Below are 20,455 nucleotides of genomic sequence, written 5' to 3' on the forward strand. Positions count from 1 at the left end.
TTCTTCATCTCCCAAGCCTGGCTGTTGGCGGGCACTCCCCTAACGGTCATTTCTGGTATTGCAGTTTTCCTCGTTGCTAGCTTGCCAAGGAATAAGCCTGGAGCTTTCTAACAGAGAGTCAGTCTTTCAGCCTGTCAGCAGGCTGGGCTGGGCAACTATGGTCCCTAGGCAGATGTGCTGCATTACATGTGCTAGAGACCCTGGGGGTCAGAATCTTCTTCCCTTTGGATTCCTTGATTCTGCCCTCTGGTGGCTTTCTACTGATGCCTCTTTGGAGTTAGGGACTAAGAAGTAGGGATTTTAATTGTTGTTCAAAGCAGCCTCTAAATTTGCTCTGGGAAAATCGACTGGGAAGAAATTATTTCTGTTAATGGGAGACTTCTTGGACAATTGGCCATCATCACCCAGTATTTAGCCTCTTGCTTCTTTAACATAGCCAGGAAGAGGAAACGGAGATAATTCCTTTTATGTTGTCCTGTTAATGTTGGTAGTTTTTCCTGGCCCTGACAAGGGCAGGATGATCTAGCCTTTCCAGAGTTCACCTATTTCCTCAGTCTGGAGACAACCCAGAGCAAAGACAGTCTTCACAGGGCTGTATTAAGCCTTAGTTCTGCTCTCTTGGCTGTTTATTTATTTGGTTTTTGAGACAGAGTCTTTCTATGTAGATCAGGCTGGCCTTGAACTCACAGAGATCTTCCCCATCTGACTCCTGAGCACTGGGGATTAAAGACCTGTTCCTAGTGCTCCTGGCCTAGACTCATGCATGCACTCGGGGCTCTGAATCCCCAGCCTAGCCTTACTTCCTCCTTTGGTGGGTTTCATATATACACTTCTGGGGGCCCATTTCAGGAGAGTTGCTTGAGGGCATCGGTCATGGCTTCTCACAAGGTACCTAAGTGGTTGACTTCAAGGGGACAGCCTGGGGCAGGATGGGAGATCACATCCAGGCATAGGTCTCAGATTCCCCCCCCCCCACCCAGGTTGGTGCTGGCAGTGAGCCTGGGGGCGGCTGTGGCAGCAGCTTCACCCTATCAGCTTTCTGGGCACATCCACCACCAGGCAGCACCTGAGAGGGAACAGACTCCGCAGTGAGCCGAGTGAGATTGAAGAGGATCATAAAGAAAATATATATCCCCCTCCCTGGCCTCGCTCCCTCCTCCTGCCGCACACTTGCCTCCTTCTCTTTGTCTGCTCCCTCCCCCTCTTCACCGCAGCCCTGTTTTCTTTGTTCCGTCTTTGCTTCCCTCACCTTCATCTCTGTCAGGCAGGTCTGTTTGTCTGTCTGTCTCTCTGAGTTTTCTGGGATGACGCCTGTCATCCCACGAAAGGCCCCAAGAGTCTCTCTCACTGTCACTGTCGTCCTGACTTCCCTTACATGCCTTTCAGCCTCTGAATACAGGTCCCTTCCTATTTGTACTCTTTCATGTCCCCCATCTCTGTCTCATCTCTTACCCTCCCCTCCATCCTTCCTTCTGCTTCTTTCGCCTGTCTCTTTTAGTTTCTTCCCTCAATGCCCGCACACACCCCTGCGCGCCTCTCATCTTCCCCCACCCACCCCTGCAGGTCCAGATACTTCATGTGAAATCACCTGGATGGACTCCAGCTGTCAGGTCCCCCCAGTCCTGTACCCCCTTTCTCCCTGAGAGATTTATGGCTTCAACTCGGCCTCCTCTGCATTCTCCCAGCCCTGGGCCAGTTCTTTTCATTACCTGGTGATTATCTGGGGGCCCTGGCATTTCCCCAGCCTCCCACCCTTACCCAGCAGGCAGCACAGCATAGGGAGAAAGGGGAGAAAGGATTGTTCTTGGGCCCAGACGCAAGGACACAGAGACCCTCCCCCTGTGCCGCCCTCCTTCCCCTCCAGCAGTGCACATCTGGGAAAATCCCAGCTTGAGGCAGGGGAAGGCAACCTAGGGTTGTTGGAACAGACATAAATCAAGTACCTAGATGCCCCTCCCCTACCACCCTATCCATACAGCCATCTTCCAGTGCCTGCCTATTTCCTTTGCCTCTGAGAATTTGGTCTCTGCAGTCTGACCTGGGGCAGCTCAGCATCATGTCCAGGACGAGGAGTCCTTAGCTAATGTCCTTGATCCATAGCTAACTGAGAAGCTTAGGGTAGGGTCAATGTGGTTTATCAGACTTGGAGGTGCTGAGCCATGGGGAAATCTCAATTTGCTCTTAGTCCAGTATTCAGTCTTAGAATTAATATATGCTCTGTACCTACAGGTCCCATTGCCACTCTTCTCCCCCTCCTCTTCAGTTTTCCTGCATCTAATTTAGGGTTTAAAGGACTTCACAGGACTATCGTGTAAAGGTAGTGGTGCCCCGGGACCTATGGCTTCTTGATCCCATCTCTGCTGGGCCCCCAGTCTCTGAGTCAGCTTCTGTCCGGTCACAGTGTTTGATGGAGGCAATCCCTTTCTGCAGTCCCACATTTCAGGGATTCAGTCCTATGTTTTGAAAGTCTCCAGAGTAGAAAGCAGGAGGCTGTCCATCCAGGGACTTCTTTATCTGCTGCTCCATGGTGCTCAGTGAGGTTCTGTTGATGGATGCTCTGAGTACCCAGCGACTGTCTTGGAAGTCCTTGGTGAGGAAACTTGCACCAGCTCCCCTGAATTTTCTAGCTGGGGTGATGAAGATGTGGATGAAGGTCAAGCAAGCTAGTGGGAGGATTTGTGGGAGCAGCTAAGAAACTAGGTGCTTCTCTCCTAGTTTAGAGAACCCTGGAGTGGAGATCTTTGCTTGGATTTGGGACTGGCTGGCAAATCACCATAGACAAAGCTCCACCCCCTCCATTTTCTCTTCTAGCCAATCAGGTTTTCCTGGGACTCCTGGAAACTTTCTAAACTCTGTGCTGGCGTGCTGGCCAGTCTCCAGCAGGTAAGCCTCTCTTCCACCTTCACACTCAAACTGTGTCCAAGCCCTGTCTTCACCGCCTACCGAAGCTTTCCTCCTAGATTCTAGGCTTGCCACCTTCCTTCCCCAAATACATGCCTCAAAAGACACACCTCTCCGTTTTACAAACTCAACCTAGCATTTTTCCTCTTCAGCTCTTTCTTGTCCGTTATAGAAAGAACATGGGCAAATGAGTGATGTCTCCTGGTTCTGAATTGAGTGCTGTAACTGTAACAGAGAGGAGGGCTGGATCTCTGCAGGTCTGCTGAGGAGGAGATTCCATGGCTCCCTGGCAGAACTCTGGATTGGGGATACAGATCAGAGGGCTGTGAACCCGGGGAGGGCTTCCATTTGCCTAGGACACAGTGGTTTCCTACTAAAAATCAGGAGACTCTTCAGCATATCTAGTCCCAGGAAGATAGGAGGGAGGCCGCTCCTGGAGTCGCTTTCCTCTAGGATCTTTGTGTTTCATGCCCTTAATCTTGGTCTCTTCTTGATTTTGGTGTAAACTTTTCTGTTTTCATCTTTTCATGCAGGGACCAGCATGTGGGGATGATTAGAAATGTTCTTTGAATGAATGCTTTTCCTCCTTGGGTCTCCTGCTACTTTGTGTTTGGCCATCCCTCCTCAATTCAGAGTCTCAAACTCTCTGTCTCATCTTGTTTCGGGAGACATTGAACTGATGTGGACTTCGCACAAGACCAGCTCCACTTTGTCAAGGCCACCGTTGGCAGTGAGAGGAGATGACCTTGAAGCTTATCTCCGATAGATCTTGAGAACTGCCATCGGAAGTCTTCTCGTTCTTCCTGCTTAGTGAGGAGGCTGGGTCTATCCAGTAAAGTTTTTGGAAGAAAGATTACTAAGTTTCACCAGCACATGGCTGCCTGATAGTTTCTAGAGAGATAGCTTAGTGGCTGGGAGCACTTTTTGCTCTTGCAGAGGACCTGGGTTTGATTTCCATCACTCACATTATGGGACACAGCCATCGGTAGCTCCAGTTTTGGGGATCCAATTCCATCTTGTGATTTTTCATGGGCACCAGGCCTTCATGTGGGGCACATATATACATGAAGGCAAAGCATTCATACACGTGAACTAAACCTAGTAAAATAAAGCACACTGTGAAGGCTTGCCTTGAATACAAGTGGTTCTGTTCTCTCAACACAATCAGTTTTACATCTATAGCAGGTATATATATATATTGATTGATGAAGGCTTGGAGAAGAACCTGTATCTCCAAGAGGAGTTTGCTGCTACTACAGGATATACTCGAGACTCTTTAATTTCTGAGGACCTTGAAGTCTTCACTTTTTCTCTACCTCAGATGGGTGGATTAATACATGTACTGTTTGGATAACATCTCAACACCAGAAGTTCAGAAGAAACAACCATCCCTGTTTCAGAAAAAAACATAACACCTACTCCAGGCTGTCTCTGACTTTCCATCAGCTCTTGGGAAAGTTTTCTTCATTGCCAGTAAACACACCGTGTGTGTCTTGGAAGATGATTTTTAACCCCTAACTTTATCAAAATCATGTGGAAATCCCAATTTCCTAATATATACTAAGAAGTACAGGTTAATAACAAAGATCTTTGAAGGCTATTCTTTTTTATTTTTTAAAATGTTGTCTCTTTGTGCATCTGTGTGTGTATGTACATCTGAGTGTATGTGCACATGATGGCCAGAAGGGGGTGTCAGATCTCTAGAGTTTCAGATGGTTGTGAGGTACCCCATGTAGGTGTTAGGAGCTGACAAGATCATCAAACACTATTAACAGAGAAGCCATCTCTCCAGCCCCCCAATTCCATTCTTTGTGTTTACCCCAACCCCCAAAGTTGACTTTTTTTTTTCTTTTTATTACAGAAATCACAAGATAGATCAGGGGTTAGATAGAGCTAGAGAATGAAGATAAGGAATGTCCCCCAGGAAGCAAGACGCTAGAGACCCATTGTTGTAGATTGTGAGGCATGAGCTATTCGAAGGTAATTGGGTCTTGATTGAAGTCATACTTGATTATATTTGATAAGAACTCAGACATTTGAGGTACAATATACCGTTCATTTGATTCATGTGATCTTGTAGGGTTTTTTTTTTTTCATACTGTAAAACAACTTTCCTGTGAAGATGATAGGGTGCAGAGAAACTATATGGGGCTATGCGAGGAACTAAGCATGGTCTAGAGAGAAGGAGAAAAGAGACAGAGAACCAGCCTGCTGCTGACATGGAAACACCCAACAACACACTATGGTGCGAAGGAAGATACCTAGAGAGAAAGCTTACTCAGGGTGTTGTCATGGCAATGGGGAAGAGGTTCATATGAGAGGAGGCTGCAGGTTCTGACCACTTATGACTGTTAGTCTAGAAACAGACACGGGTTATGATGACAGACAGGACTCTTAGATGAACGTATACATTATATGTTATCTTAGTTAGGGTTTTACTGCTGTGAACAGACACCATGACCAAGGCAACTCTTACAAGGACAACATTTAATTGAGGCTGGTTTACAGGTTCAGAAGTTCAGTCCATTATCATCAAGGCAGCAACATGGCAGCATCCAGGCAGGCATGGTGTAGGAGGATCTGAGAGTTCTACATCTTCATCTGAAGGCTGCTAGCAGAATACTCCCTTCCAGGCAGCTAGGGGTAGGGTCTTAAAGCCCACACCCACAGTGACACACCTACTCCAACAAGGCCACACCTACTAATAATAGTCCCACTCCCTGGCTCAAACATATACAAACCAGCACATATGTTTAGAAAGAAATAGGGGATTGGTGTGAATAGTCAAGACTTACTTAGCAAGGCTTCTTGGGAAAAAACAGGTGTGGCTCAGAGTTCCTTGTCTACAAACACTCCCTGTGTTAGAGCTTTAGATTGGAACGTGGAGTGGATGGATGTCTTCCCCTGCCTCCCTCAGGATTATTTTTCCTGAGGAGATCTGGATTGATAAAAAGCTATGCTGAGAAATGGGAAGGGAGAAACCATGGACAAAAAGAGAAGAAATCCATTTGTCCTGTTGGCATCCTCATTCTAACCCCTTGATCCATTACATCCCATCTGGCTTTATCCAGCTCTGCCTGACTGGTCTGTTGAGAACTGAGGTAGTTCTCCACAGGACACTTGTTCTTTAGATTTGTCTCTTTCGATTTGTCAAGTTGACTGTCTTTTTGTTGTTGTTGTTTTTGATGGGACTATAATCTCAGCTATTCAGGGCATTGAAATCAGGAAGACCACAAATTAAAGCTATCTTGAGAGACACAGTGAGTTCAAGGCCAGCCTGGGCAACTTAATGAGATACTCAGCTGGGGAGGTAGCTCAGTGGTAGAGTGTTTGCCTGGTGCAAGGCCCAATCCCTAGTAATGATCTTTTCCTTCCAAAATTGGATTCTGGATGTAACCGAATCTCTTAATGTGTCAAATCATGAATGAAGAAACTGTCCTGAAGTTGTCCTCAAGGGTCTTAGAAACTATAAGTAGGGAGGGAAAGAAGCAAATCTGTTTTGCTCTATTTATATGGATCTTAGTTGACATCTGAATAGACTCTGTATGGTATGGATGGATATTTGGCGTGAGGGTTTCATGACCTTGTAATCCAGCGTCTGTGGGTTAGGATGGTGCTGTGACGGTGGCCAGCATGTGAGTTGAGGAAAAGCTTGTACTTCTGCTTGGAGAATGGCACAGTATTCCAGTCAGGGACTTGGTTACAGCCAGAACTGTTTACTGCAGAATTACGATTTCCAGCTTCACTACAAGAACACAAGTCAGCTTCCACCCAGAGGAGTTTTATTTTAGATAAGGAGAGCAAGTACTCTCTGAAGGAACATTCCAGAAGAATACAGTGAGAGGAAGTCCACAGGTCGGGGAAAGATGCCTGGTAAACAGTTTGGTGGGGTCATTCTTGAAGACTCCTAGGAGGAAAGCTTGAATATTTATCTCCTTCTGTATGAGCTGAGTTTAGCCATTCGGCTTTCTTCCCAATGGTTCAGGGAGGCCACCTGGGTCTCATGTCTCTTTCCCCAGAGACAGGTAACAGTTACTGCTGAAACTTGTTTTCTTTCTTCTTCCCTATAGTACAAGACTAAGATTTACTGTATTTTAGAGTCTAGATCTGCAACAGTATCTAGTTTGGTCTGCTTTTTTTTTTTTTTGAGACAGGGTCTCTCTACACAGCCCTGGCTGTCCTGGAACTCACAGAGATCCACCTGCTTCTGCCTCCTGAGTGCTGGGATTAAAGGTGTGTATCACCACTGCCTGGCCATATTAGTAGCTGTACCAAGTGTTTAAGTGGATCTTAAACATTGAAATGTGATTGAAAGAGCTGGTTTACTGGTTTAGAATGTGTGTAGAGGTTTTTTTTTAATTTAATTTTAATTTTTTTTATTTGCTTTCTTTTGGGTTGGATGGCCATCAAGAAGGAAGGAAAGCCTGTGAGGTCTGGTTGATTGGGGACAGGAGTGTCACAACCCCAGCCTTACACGGTCATGAAGATGCCACTTTGATGTTTCCCCAACTGACCTGAGGAGGTAGAATACACTCTTTAATAGGCCAACTCAGGTAAATGAAGCATTTGCTGTGTCTTCTATCAACTGTGATGTCACCAACTGCCTTACTGTTCTTGCTTGATTTATGATGAGTCTTTCCAATCTGTGGTTTATATATCTGCTGCTTATTTTGAAATACCCATGAAATGCTTTTATTTGTACAGTCGCACAGGAGAGAAAGTCTCTATTCTTTGCCATTTGTCTTGTGTATAAATAGGTACATGGTAATTTAGTAGTGATAATGGCAGTGCTAATTTTTTGGGGGGAGGGGAAGGGAGGGATATTGATTTGATTTAATGCCTTTGGAAAAATAATAATTTTGGGGGGGCTTAATTTTTCTAATTTAGAATTTGCCTGTCTAATACTCAATTGAAATCTGATTTTTTTCAATCCCGGAGATCAAACCCAAAACTCATGCATTTAAAATATGATTTTAATAGTTTGAATCTAGGTCTTATCCCTTGAAAACTTTTGGTGCAATCCGCTTGAAGGGAGCATAAACTGTATAGGAATCATCCAGTTCCTGTCTTTCAATTCAACCCAGTAATTCTCATTAATTACCAAATTAATGGGAATCCATCTGTGAGTTTGTTTACATGTGATATTGGGAAACTTGTAGCAAGTGCAGAAAACTCCCTTTGTGAGGAGCTTATAAAGGAGGCAGTTCATTTGTACTTCCCCATCCTTCCAAGTAACCGATACTCTAATATTCATTTGCTTATAGACCATATATTAATTTGGTTATAGACGATTCTTTTATGTTTTCCCTCTCTCCCTCCATCCCCCTCTCACCTCTTCCTTTCGGTTTCCCCACCTCCACCAATCCCAGGGCCTTGTGAAGGAGACAAGCTGTATTCCAGCCTCTTACCCCCTCCTTTCTCTAACACACACATTCACATCTTATGGAATAATACCAGGGCATTGTTACTGATTTATCTTCCAAATTAAGTAAAACAGTACAGAAGAAATTGAAGTGGTAGAGTCTGGGTAAGGGGTGTGTGTGTGTGTGTGTGTGTGTGTGTGTGTGTGTGTGTGTGTTTGTGTGTGAGATTTTGGCAGCTTTGAGAAAACTGTCATTTTCCAGAAGGAGGGTAGAGGGCACTCACACTTCAGTTATCTGGCACCAAGCAGCAAGCAAGAGAATTTGACACAGGGCTGAAGGCTGCTTCTGGGAAGGACAGCACTCTGAAGGATGTTCGGGTGAAACTGAGTGGATTTCATTGTTTTGGAGGCTGGGATAGTAGACAAGGGGCTGTCCCTAGATGTTCTGCATCTACAAACTGTAGGACCCTTCTAGAAAGACCTGGCTGAAGAATGGCGCTGTCAAGTCATACAGGCTGGATTGAGTGATTTCCCCCAAGTGTCTGCAATCAATGGTTGTTTTTGGAGGCTTCTTTGGTTTATTTTAAATTGTCATGTCGTATCTCCGAATATAACCAGGACCCTTACAGGTTGCTTTGTTAATCTCCTAGTCTTTAGGGGTGGGGGAGGATCTGAGACTTTCTTCTTTTTGAGATTCAAATGGAAAAAAAATTGAATCTTTATTTTCTCTATGACCCTTCCTGTTCGGGTCACATGTTCTAAATACCCATTATTTCTTAATCTCGAAGTCCGTGTTCCTAACTGACATTCAGTGGCGCCTGAGAGGTCAGTGTTGATGCCTGACATGTCTATGAAAGATTAAGAGAGTCTAAGAATGCCTTAGGTGTGGTGAGCTCAGGAGCTGAACGCAGGATTGGGCGGTAGAGGGTCTGCAGTTGATCCTTCTAATTTGGCCTCTGTTTGTCAAGAACAATCAGACCAGGGTGCTGTAGCTCCTATAGCTCAACCTTCAATCCCCAGCATCCTCATGCATCCTTAGTTCTGGAATGGGGTGACTGGGAAGGCTGGCATTTACTGATACTATGCTCTCCTGGGTTGGGGATGGGGAGAGTCTGTGTTTCTCTAGTAAACATCCCTCTCTCCCAGCTGCTCCTGATTGGCAGCCAGTTCTGAAGAGCAAATGGCCAAGTGAATTGGGAAGCTTAAAGGATGTTTTGTTAAACCATCCTCATTAAACTGGCACCGTCTGCCTTCCTCTTTGCCTTTGTCCCAGTTGGGGCCGTTCTTTGTGGCAGATGTTTCTTTAACAGTGTGTGCCAGCGGCATCTGGAAGCCTTGGGTGACTGCTGAGCTTTGGGAAAGCCAAATCTAGAGGTGTCTGGTTTGTCAGGGAAATCGCAACCACCTTCCTGCTACTGGGCCACCATCTTTCCAAAATGCCTTCCTCTCGGATTCATCCTTTGACAGATGCAAATTGAAGTTCCACTTCTTCCCCTAGCATGTCCTAATCTGGATGGGAGACTTTCCCCCTTCTTAGGAAGGAGATAGTTTGAGTTAAATGTTTTGGAATAGATTGGTGCAGTCTCAGGAGGGTTACTTATAATTGGTGTCTAGACATGTTTTACTAGAGTGCCACTAACCTGCAAGCAGAGGGAGATGATGAAGTTGGGGGGAAAGGCATTAGAATTAAAATCACGTGTGGGAGCTCCTGGAGAAGCCATTGGGGAGTCTTTGGAATCTCCTTTCTTATCATGGTCTGGAGACTTTTTGGTTTTAGATTGGTATAGGATTTAACAGAAGACCATTTAGGTGGAACTTTCTGTCTCTGGCCTATCTAGCTATTTGGAAGGAAAGGAACAATCGTGACAGAGGCTGTTCCTTTAATTGCCTTGTCTTTCAGCTATTACACACCCCTCCTCTTCCTTCTTTTCTGTCCATGTTTTTTTAGATAGGGTCTCATGTAGCCCAGGCTTTCCTGGAACTTAGTATGTAATTGAGGATGATCTGTGACTTTTGATCTTCCTGCTAGAACTACAGGTACACATCACTGTGCCCTGTTTGGAACTTCTGTATTCTCTGTGTAGGCAAGGTGGTGATACAGAAAGGATATAGGCTTCAAAGTCACACACACACACACACACACACACACACACACAAAAAAAACGGTTTCAAATTCCAACTATTGTTTGATTTTTAACCGAAGAAATGATTTAAGGCCCCTTGCTCCACAAAACGCAGTAATAAAAATAACAGTAATACTTACTGAGTCATTGCTATGAATCGGATATGATTTGAATGTGCTTCCCCGCAAGGGTGTGTGCATTGAAATTTATTGATTTAGTTTTTGTGTTTTTGAAGCAGGGTCTCATGTAGTCCAGATTGACCTTAAATTCGACACATAGCCAAGTCTGGCCCTGAACTCCTGACCTTTCTGCTTCTGCCTCTAAGTTTTGGGATTACAGATGTACCTATCACACTTGGTTCACGTACTGAAATTTAATCTCCACTCCGCTATCAAGAAGGTAGAGAATGGGGCTGGAGAGGGTGCAGCAGGCAGGAGTGCTTGTTGCATGAGCATGAGGCCCCATGTTTAAATCCCCAGCATCATGTAAAATTTTCAGGTGCAAAGCATGCCCACAACTTCAGGGCTGTAGAGGACAGAGAAAGGGAGCTCACTGTCTGCCAGCCTACTTGCTGGTTCAGTGAGAGACCATGTTTCAAAGGAATAATATAGATAGTGATAGAGCAGAGTGCCTTCTTCTGGCCCTCACTTGCATACAGAGTTGTGCACTTCATACACACATGAAAAGGGAGGAGGAAGCTTGAAAGACAGGCATGCAGCACACAACTGTACTCAGGACTCCGAGACAGAAGGATCACGAATCTGAGGTCAATGAATGAAATATAGAAAGACTGATTCAAACACTGTGAGAAGAAGAAGGAGAAGGAGAAGGAGAAGGAGAAGGAGAAGGAGAAGGAGAAGGAGAAGGAGAAGGAGAAGGAGAAGGAGAAGAAGAAGAAGAAGAAGAAGAAGAAGAAGAAGAAGAAGAAGAAAGATGTGAACTTAAGTGTTCAGAAAGGTGACTGGAAAAGGTTGTCATGGTAGACTCTAATGCTTGAATATGGAGAGCTTTCTGAGAGAGAAGCGGGGGAGGGAAAGAAGGAGAAGAAGAGGAGGAGGGAGAGGGAGAAGGAAGAAGAAGAGGAGAAGGAAGAAAAGGAGGAAGGGGAGGAGGGGAAAGGGAGAGGAAGGGGAGGAGGGGGTTAGGAGGGGAAGGAGGAGGGGGAGGAGAAGGAGGGGGAGGAAGAGGGGAGGAGGAGAAGAAGAAGAAGAAGAAGAAGAAGAAGAAGAAGAAGAAGAAGAGAAGAAGAAGAAGAAGAAGAAGAAGAAGAAGAAGAAGAAGAAGAAGAAGAAGAAGAAGCAGCAGCAACAACAACACACATGTTCTCTGTCTCCTGTTATGTGTACATACACTGGGACTGTGGACTGTGCCAACAAGAGGACCATCAGGAGAGCCAGTAGTGCACTGTTCAGACTTTGAGAACTGTGAGCTGAACACACCTCCTTCGTTATATAGTTACCTCACCTCAGGCATTTCCTCACAACCAACAGACTAACACAGCTGTTATGGTGGCTTAATAAAATGATATATGCACATTATTTGCAGCTCAAAAAACCCATGCTGCTTCCTGTTTACCTCCTTTCAAGTATCCCTAACTCTTGAACACATGCTTGGCACCTCTGTTTGTAAGGTAGTTTTCTCTACCTTCATCCCCCATACTGCTCAGTGTTCAAGCTCAGGCCCCTGATTTATTAATTTGTGTTAGTACTACAAAATGACAATAACAGCATGTATTTTTATAACCATATTAACATGAGCCAAGGTTGTGGTTTCTTTCCAGGCATTTTTACCTGCTGACAATTGGGGCTGTAAATCAAAGACAAAGGAGTTTCTTAGGCCACCCACTTCTCTAATCTAAAGTTCCTAATTTAGAACTTGATCATTCTGGGTTGATCTCACCCACCCCCCCACTCCAGTGAAGGCAAACTTGTTTGTAACGGTCATCTGTAGGGAGAAACTTTTCCGTCACTTTTTGTATTGGAGTACTACCCTTGTTTTCTTTCCAACTATTTAGTTTAAAAAATACCAAGCCTACAGAAAAGTTGCTGGAATAGTATTTATAATAAAATCCATTTATCTTTCAGCAGGATTATTGACTAGTTAATGTTTAGATGCACGCTCCCTCCCCACCTCTTGTGCATGAGTGCATGCATTTTACTGTCCATGTTGACAGTCGTTTAGTAACTTATTTCTTTTTTTTTTTTAGTAGTAAGATGTTTCTCCCCAGTGCAGACCCAGTCCAAGGTCACACACCATATTTAACTGTCTTGTCTTGCCAATCACCTTCAGTCTGAACTGTTCCCAACATGCACAGCTTTGAAGAGTACAGCTTGGTTGTTTCACAGAAAGCTAGTTTGGATTTGACTGATTTTTTTTTTTACACCATTAAATTCAAGTTATACATTTTGGGATATCCATAAGGACATTTTTAAAGGCAAGGAGACTTGTTTCTTCTGCCTGTTTTATTCCGTGCGTATCTGCAGGGAGTTAATATTGACTGATAATAGATAAATGAGTGAATGATCCAAAACTTTAGGTGCATTAATTTCCTACCTGAGAAGAACAGCTTTCTTCTTTTATCCTGCTCCAGTTTTTATTATAAATCTTTGGGCTGAAAGGTTCTAATCCTTCAACAAGACTGCAGTAGGAGGAGTGAGAGTTAATGACCAGGGTGATGACCTGGGTGGGGGTGCAGTAGGATCTCCCTTCATCCTGGGTGGCTTTAAGTGTTGTGGGGTCTCACTTCATCCTGGGTGGTGGGTGTTCATATCCTGTAGAGACAGAAAGATGAATACAGTGGCCCTCTGATGGGAAGAGAAAACAGTCCAGAGGTCTTGGGAGTACATGTTTTCTTACTGAGAGAAATTAGTTATTTAGGTTTCTAGATTTTTTTCCACACTCCCCTATTTGAATCTTAAGAATGCCATAGTGAAAATTGATTTCTGTCTCTCCTCCTTTCCCAGAGGGGACAACTCCATAACTCTCCCCTCTCTCCTCTCCATCCCCTCCTACCACCACACACAAGTGTGTATTTTCTAACGTTTATAAACGGTGGTTGGGCGGCCCATTCTCTTCAGATTATTTATTGTTGAGAAAATCTATAACTCCTTGGGCTTCTCATTTTGATGTAGAAGCTGTAGAAGCTTTCATCCCTGTCGCCTGGGGGAAGTGAGGTTATGAGAGGTACTCTCTGCCGCTCAAAAATGTGTTTTCAGGGTTCCCGTTGGGGCCCTATCTCTCTCCGGCTCTGATCATCTCAGACATCTCTGACAGTCCTTCCTGAAGCATCTGGGGCTTGGGACCGAATTCATCTATTTAATTTTGCAAGGTCTGTGAGTGCGTGATTCACAGTGCTTCGGCCCTTTTCCTGAGAGTCTGCCCACCCACATCTGTGTCACCTTAATTTCACCACAGGGGCAGGGGAGTCTCCTTTGTTTCTATGCCAGCTCTTGGTCAGCCACAAGAATGAGAGGGACAACCCAAAACTAGGGGATGATTCAAAGGTGACTTTTTTTCCTTTGCCTTTTAAGTGATCTGATTGTGGCTCAACACCATAAATGAACAACCTGAAAGAAAGCCATCCAACATCCAGTCCTTGTGATGGGGCATGTGGCATCTCTGCTGTGGCATCTAAAGAGGGGGAGAGGTAGAAGGCTGCCTCAGTTCATTTTTTAAAAAGATTTATTTATTTATTTCATGTATGTGGGTGTACTGTCACTGTCTCCAGACACCCCAGAAGACGGCATTGGTTGCCCATTACAGATGGTTGTGAGCCACCATGTGGTTGCTGGGAATTGAACTCAGGATCTCGGGAAGAGCAGTCAGTGTTCTTAACAGCTGAGCCATCTCTCCAGCCCCACCTTACTTCATTTTGTTCTCAGTGTGTTGTCAGGACCCTCGATATTTGAGAGAACACCACAGCACTGGGGTTTCAAATCCTTCATTCTTAGTCTGAGAGCCAGATATTTAGTTCAAAGGACATGAAAAGCCATAAGAAGCTACCACTCTGTGGAGCTTCCTCTGCTAACCAGAATAAAGGTACCAGCCCTCACATCCTCTGGTATCCAGAATAAAGGTCCCAGTCCTCACTGCCCTATTGGAATGATTCAGCCCCCTGCTCTTTCTCTGTTGTTATCCCATTTTCTCCCTTTCTCCTTCTGTGCCAGCCCTGAGCGGCTATGTTCTCCTTCATGCTCATGAAAATGTCTATTACTAAAAACAACAGAAAATAGCAAGCATCTGTGAGAGCGTGGATACATAGAGACTGTTGTGCTATTGGTGAAATGCAAACTGGGATAGCCACAGTAGAAACATCATGATGACTCCTTCAAAAGTTAAGCATAGTGCTGGGTGTGTGGCTCATGGCTTTACTCCCAGCACTTGGGAGGCAGAGGCAGGTGGATCTTTGAGTTTGAGACCAGCCTGGTCTACAGAATGAGTTTCAGGACAGCCAGGGCTGCACAGAAGTTAAACATAAGATTACCACGTGGATTTCCATTCTGGGCAGATATTCAAAAGAAGAGAAAGCAGGGTTGGAAAAGTTATGTGTATCCAGTCTTCCTAAAAATCACCTACAGTAGCCCAAAGACAGAAAGAAGGAAGGCACTTGCCTAACAGTGGGTAAACAAAATATGGCGTCCCTATACAGTAGAGTATACAATGTGGATTATTCTAAGGGGAAAAAAAGCTAGTTACCGAACAACAAATACCATATGGTTCTGTTTATCTGATGTTCCTGGAGCAGTTACATTCACAAAGGCAGAAAAAATAATGATTTTTTTTTTTGAGGGCTGGAGAAGGATGTAACTGGAAATTAGTGTTTAGTGGGTACCGAGTTGGAGAAGATGAAGAGATTCTGGCTAGGGGTGCTGGTGCTGACACTGGTGTTGGTGCTGGTGCTGACACTGGTGCTGATGCTGACACTGGTGCTTATACTGAACAACAGTGTGACTATACTAAATACTTTGCTTGTTTTACAAACAGTCAAAATTAAATGTTAGAGACATTTGCCACAAGAATACATAAAGACAGCCAGGTTCTTTGTCCTTGTTCTCCTCAGAGGTGACATTGTTTCAACATTGGTGAAATGCCATCTTCTCTGAGCCTTCTTTGAACCTCTAATATTAGTAATTGTTTTTGTCCTAGATCTTTTTGTTTGTTTTTTTGAGACAGGGTCTTTATGTAACCCACTCTATGTAGCCTACAATGTGGCTACAACTATCAGTGGAGACCAGGCTGGCCTCAAACTCCCAGAGATCCACCTACTTCTGCCTCCCAAGAGCTGAGATTAAAGGTGTGTATTACTCTGCCTACCTTGCCTTAATTCTTGTAATGTAGCTCATATGTCCTTGAATTTGTAAGCCTTCTGCCTCAGCCCTGCTGTCTTCCCAGCGCCTGGCCCTGGGCTACCCATTCAGAATTGTAACTCTTAGCCACAGCACACCCTAACCTCTCTGAGTTTTTGCTTGCTCGGCCTCACAGATCACAATCTAACGCAGGCTACAGTCTCATTTGTTTATGGTATGCTTCCTTTGCTGAGACTTAAGTTACTGGGGTGGAGGGTTCTCTCTGTGTATGTTCTCATCCCTGCATCCCAATGCTGAGTAGTTGGGGACCAGTAAATATTTATTGAATGAGTGAATGGATGGCTGTGACTGAACACAGGCTCTAGAAAAGGCGCACAGAGCAAAAGCTAAACATTTCTGGGTTTTCATCTGTGGATTCTAGACCTAGAATACACCTCAGCCATTTTTTATGATGGCAGTTGCAACCTACCTCTTTCTTTGTTTCGATTTTTCTTTCTTTGTTTTTTCCCTTCCTTTCTTCTTTCCTTCCTTCTTTCCTTCCTCCTTCTTCCTTCTTCCTTTCCGCCTTCCTTCCTTCCTTCTTCCTTTCCGCCTTCCTTCCTTCCTTTCATGTGCTTTGATTCAAATTCTATTTTAAAGTTCAGGATATAGCACAGTTATTTTGAGAAGAATAATTTTTAAAAAGATTTTACTTTATTTCCAGTTACACCTATGCGTATGTGGAGTACCAACGTTCCTAGAGGCCACAGGCATTGGATCTCCAGGAGATAAAGTTACAGGTGGTTGTGAGTTCGAGCTGGGGATTGGACTTCGTTCTTCTGCAGGAGCATTATGTGCTCTTAAACTGCTGAGCCATCTCTCTAGACCATAATTAGTATTGCCACTGAGATGTCTGCAACCCAAGCTGATTGATGTCACTGTGTGGTCCAGGCTCACTGTGTGAGCTTGGATTTGTGACCTTTCTGTTGCAGCCTCCTCAGTGCAGGCAGTGTAGGTGCTCCCCCTTACCTGTGCACCTACTGTACCCTCCTCAGTGCTGGGCATGCAGGTGCCTCCTTCACCTGTCCACCCATTAGTGCTTCCATGTCAGAGCCTCTGCTCTAGTATTTCTGACTATCCTCTTCTACTGTAATGAGGGTGTTCAAGCCAGAATGTTGGAAACTCTGGGCAAGGTTATACATCCAGAGATATTTTCTTCTTGTTTTCTTGGGAGACCCTGGTTTGATTGGCTCCAGGGTTTTGGTTTTCTGGAAATCATAAGAAGGGAAGAGCTTATACCATTTAGGCAGGGACAGAAGCTGTCCTTCGCACAAAGGAATGCATCTCCAGAGATGCTGCGCTGAGTCTATTTCTCCAAAGCTTTGAGAGTGGAAAACAATTTAATATCCCCACCAAGCTTCTGTCAAGTCCTTACCACAATTCCAGCAAAGTCACTTGCTGTGTTTGAAGCTGTGTCTGACCATGAGGTCAGACTTGAGAAATCAGTGGGACTCACTTGATGGAAAAGTGTTTTGGAAAGGTCCTGAATGAGGACAGTGCTCCTCTTAAAGACAAAGGGACGAGTGGAACGGTGACCTCCAGGACCAAGGAGAATGGGTGGGGTTCGGCTGGGAAAGCAGGCCAGCCTGCAGTTTAGTGGGTGGATTGTTGGATTTAACGCGAGCTCTTCTTGGCTCAGTAGGATGGAACTTCTGTTTTAGGGTTTGGAAAGAGCTCAGAGGCAGGAGAAACACAGGGAGAAGGCGGGAGGGAAGAGCCTGCGGCATTAGGGAATTCGCACAAGGGTTCTCAGGCCTTTCCTGGTGTTGCTTTAAGCACCTCCTCTGCTCCAAGCACCTCCTGGGGGAGAGACTTGTTTCCTAATTAAACTTGAGATTCGCAGACCCAGGGCTCTCATTAGAAAAAGTCTTCAGGAAATGATCTCTAAAAAAGAAGATTGTGCATGTTTTAGTCTCTTGTTCCCACCTCTATCTGTCCCTTTCTCTGAAAAGAAAAACTTGCTTCTAGGAATCCTAAGGTAGAGTCGTCACCCCATAAATCTGTGTATTTATTTTCTCTGTCTTAAATGTCTCTTTTGGCTGCTTAGCATATGGTGAACAGTTTCTTGTGGGTAGTCAGGGTTGGCAAAGGAGTGTGACATCCAGAAGCAGGAGATACACAGATCCTGGCCATGCCCTCTGGAAGCTTTTAGACTGAAGGAATTTGAGAGACCCGCCCTGTTCACACCAGGCAGAAAAGGAAACTAGTTCTAACTGATCTTGGGGGCTGTAAGTGTTGATGGGATGGGGAAGAAGGTTGGAGCATCAGTCTGCAAGGCTTAGGAAATGCTTCTAGAAGTGGGAGAGAAAATCTGAGAAGTGCTGAGGGTCAAGACTATATAGAGAGAAGGGCCTTCCTTGAAGATCAAGGAACTTGTACAAGTCAAAGCTCCCCTTTCTCACGAGGGTGAGTCTGAATGTGGGGGGCAGAGGTTCAGGGGTGGGGGTTGCAGAGTTGAGGTGATCCTTTGACAGCTGAGCTCTGGACTGATGATGGACACAGGGATAAGGGAAGGATGATCTGAGGACTGTCTTTGGGGAAGGCTTGCCTCTTTACTGTTACATCTTAGGCAGCATCGAAGCTTTCCCAAGCTTGCTGTCACACGGCGGCTTTTTCTGTGTAGGTCTGGTTGTTGTTTGCTCCCTTTGCCTGAGTCATAACGATGATATTCAATTCCTGTTTGTTTGGCTCTTCTCCGGTATCATACTTTATAGTAGGTTCACTTTCACTCGTCTCTAGAGAAAGTGGGAAGGGCCTAAGGACTACCCTAAATTATGGAGCTGAGGGAGACAGCAGTCTGTGTCTACAACAGAGTGTCTCATGCAGTTTCTGTATTGAAGCTTAAGGGCAGAGAACCAGGTGTATCGCCAAGCTCAGTTCATGCAAGGCCCACCTCAAAAATTACTTTTTCCTATTTTGCCTCTTACCTACTTCCTTATTTCCCCTCCTTACTAGGCATAACTGTTTTAGTGTATTTGGTGAGAGCATATCAAATTCATGGTCCTGTGTACTTAGTTAGTCATGATCAATAAATAAAAGGTGACTGTCTTGTGTCAGGCACAGGGATACAGATCACACAAACTATCCTTTTTTCTTTTTCTCTTTGTTTTTGAGACAGGGTCTTTGTAGTCCTGGCTGGCCTGGAACTCACTATGTAAATCAGGCTGGCCTCAAACTCACAAGAGATCCACCTGCCTTTGCCTCTGGAGTTCTGGGATAAAAGGCATACACCACCATGCCCTCTGGATTGTTGGAAATACAGAATACGGCTTATATCCAGAGTAACAAGGAAAGACTATGACACAACTGGTTTACATTTTTTCACAGGAAGTATATATCTCTGGAAAAATATATAGAGAATATATAAAGAGATATGCTGGGGAGATAGGTTAGGGGTCAAATGCTTGTCACACATATCTGATGACCTGGGGGCTGGGGAGATGGCCAGTGGTTAGGAGGGTATGTATACTGCTCTTATAGAGGACTCAAGTCTGGTTCCCAATATCCATGTTGGATAGTTCACCCAATTGTCTATAACCCCAATTCCAGGGAATCCAACCCACCTCTGGCCTCTGGAGATACCTACACTCATGTGAATACAGTATACACACACACACACACACACACTTATAAATAATAAAAATAGCTCTTTTAAGAAAGACTGACAATCTGGGTTCGTCTTGTCAGAACCCTAGCAAGCATATGCAGTAGAGTACACACCTGTAATCCCAGGGAGCTTCTACAGGGAGGTGGGATGTACAGACAGAAGAATTTCCAGGAACTGTTGGGCTAGCTAGCCTGGTGTATGCAGTAATGAACAAGAGAGACCCTGTCTCAAGTTGTCTTCTGATCTCTACACATGTTTGCATGGCAAATTTTACATCTGCAGTCCAACTTCTTACAGAGCTTTGGTGGACACCCTTGCGTGGCTCTCTTTGTGTGCTCAGAAGTTCCTTGGGGTAGGAATGCTTACCTTGATGCTGCATTGGGATGATACCCAGCACCCACACCAAGCAATAGCGGTGGTTTATTCTTACCCAGTTAGTTCTGGTATTGACCCATTAAAGCAAGTATTGTCAGTCTAGTTTTCCATGGAAATAAATGAGGCTGACGTCAGTGGGCCTAGAATTTCCAATGTGTTTAGTGCTAGTGTGCTTAAGGGTGTCTAGTCCTTAGAGCTTTGAGAGATAAAAAGTGTTCTCTTTTTCTCACAAAAGGGTAGCTCACAGTCTCCAGACTTTGATAGTAGACATTTATAAATATGAACTGATTTTTCCAAGTTGGAGGACTTTGGATCAGCTTTTTAAAAAAAATTTAATTTAATTTTAAAATATGAGTACATTTGTAGCTGCCTTCAGACATACCAGAAGAGGGTGTCAGATCCCATTATAGATGGTTGTGAGTCACCATGTAGTTGCTGGGAATTGAACTCAGGATCTCTGGAAGAGCAGTCAGTGCTCTTAGCTGCTGAGCCATCTCTCCAGCTCAGATAAGTTTTAATAGGTTACATTATCTATCTCTCTCTAATCTATCTATCTATCTATCTATCTATCTATCTATCTATCTATCTATCTATCTTTGTTAAATGTATTTATTTTGGCCTGGCAGTGGTGATGCACACCTTTAATCCCAGCACTTGGGAGGCAGAGAGGCAGAGGCAGAGGCAGAGGCAGAGGCAGAGGCAGAGAGGCAGAGAGGCAGAGAGGCAGAGAGGCAGAGAGGCA

At 44.7% G+C, this 20,455-nt stretch overlaps 1 long non-coding RNA gene across 4 annotated transcripts in view; it reads left to right on the plus strand.

Annotated features, from left to right (window-relative positions):
• The window catches only part of LOC114632615, a 37,863-nt gene that overhangs the window by 1,369 nt on the left and 16,039 nt on the right, over positions 1 to 20,455 (plus strand). For 2 of the 4 annotated variants that reach the window (XR_003713117.1, XR_003713115.1), the window contains exon 2: positions 7,316 to 7,454. This is a non-coding gene — a long non-coding RNA (uncharacterized LOC114632615). Of the gene's footprint in view, positions 1 to 2,811; positions 2,884 to 7,312; positions 7,455 to 20,455 lie in introns of all 4 variants that reach the window. The other 2 variants (XR_003713114.1, XR_003713116.1) reach the window with 2 other exon arrangements.

This window comes from Grammomys surdaster, unplaced genomic scaffold (assembly GCF_004785775.1).
Source record: "Grammomys surdaster isolate TR1022 unplaced genomic scaffold, NIH_TR_1.0 374, whole genome shotgun sequence".
In the NCBI taxonomy this organism is placed as follows: domain Eukaryota; kingdom Metazoa; phylum Chordata; class Mammalia; order Rodentia; family Muridae; genus Grammomys; species Grammomys surdaster.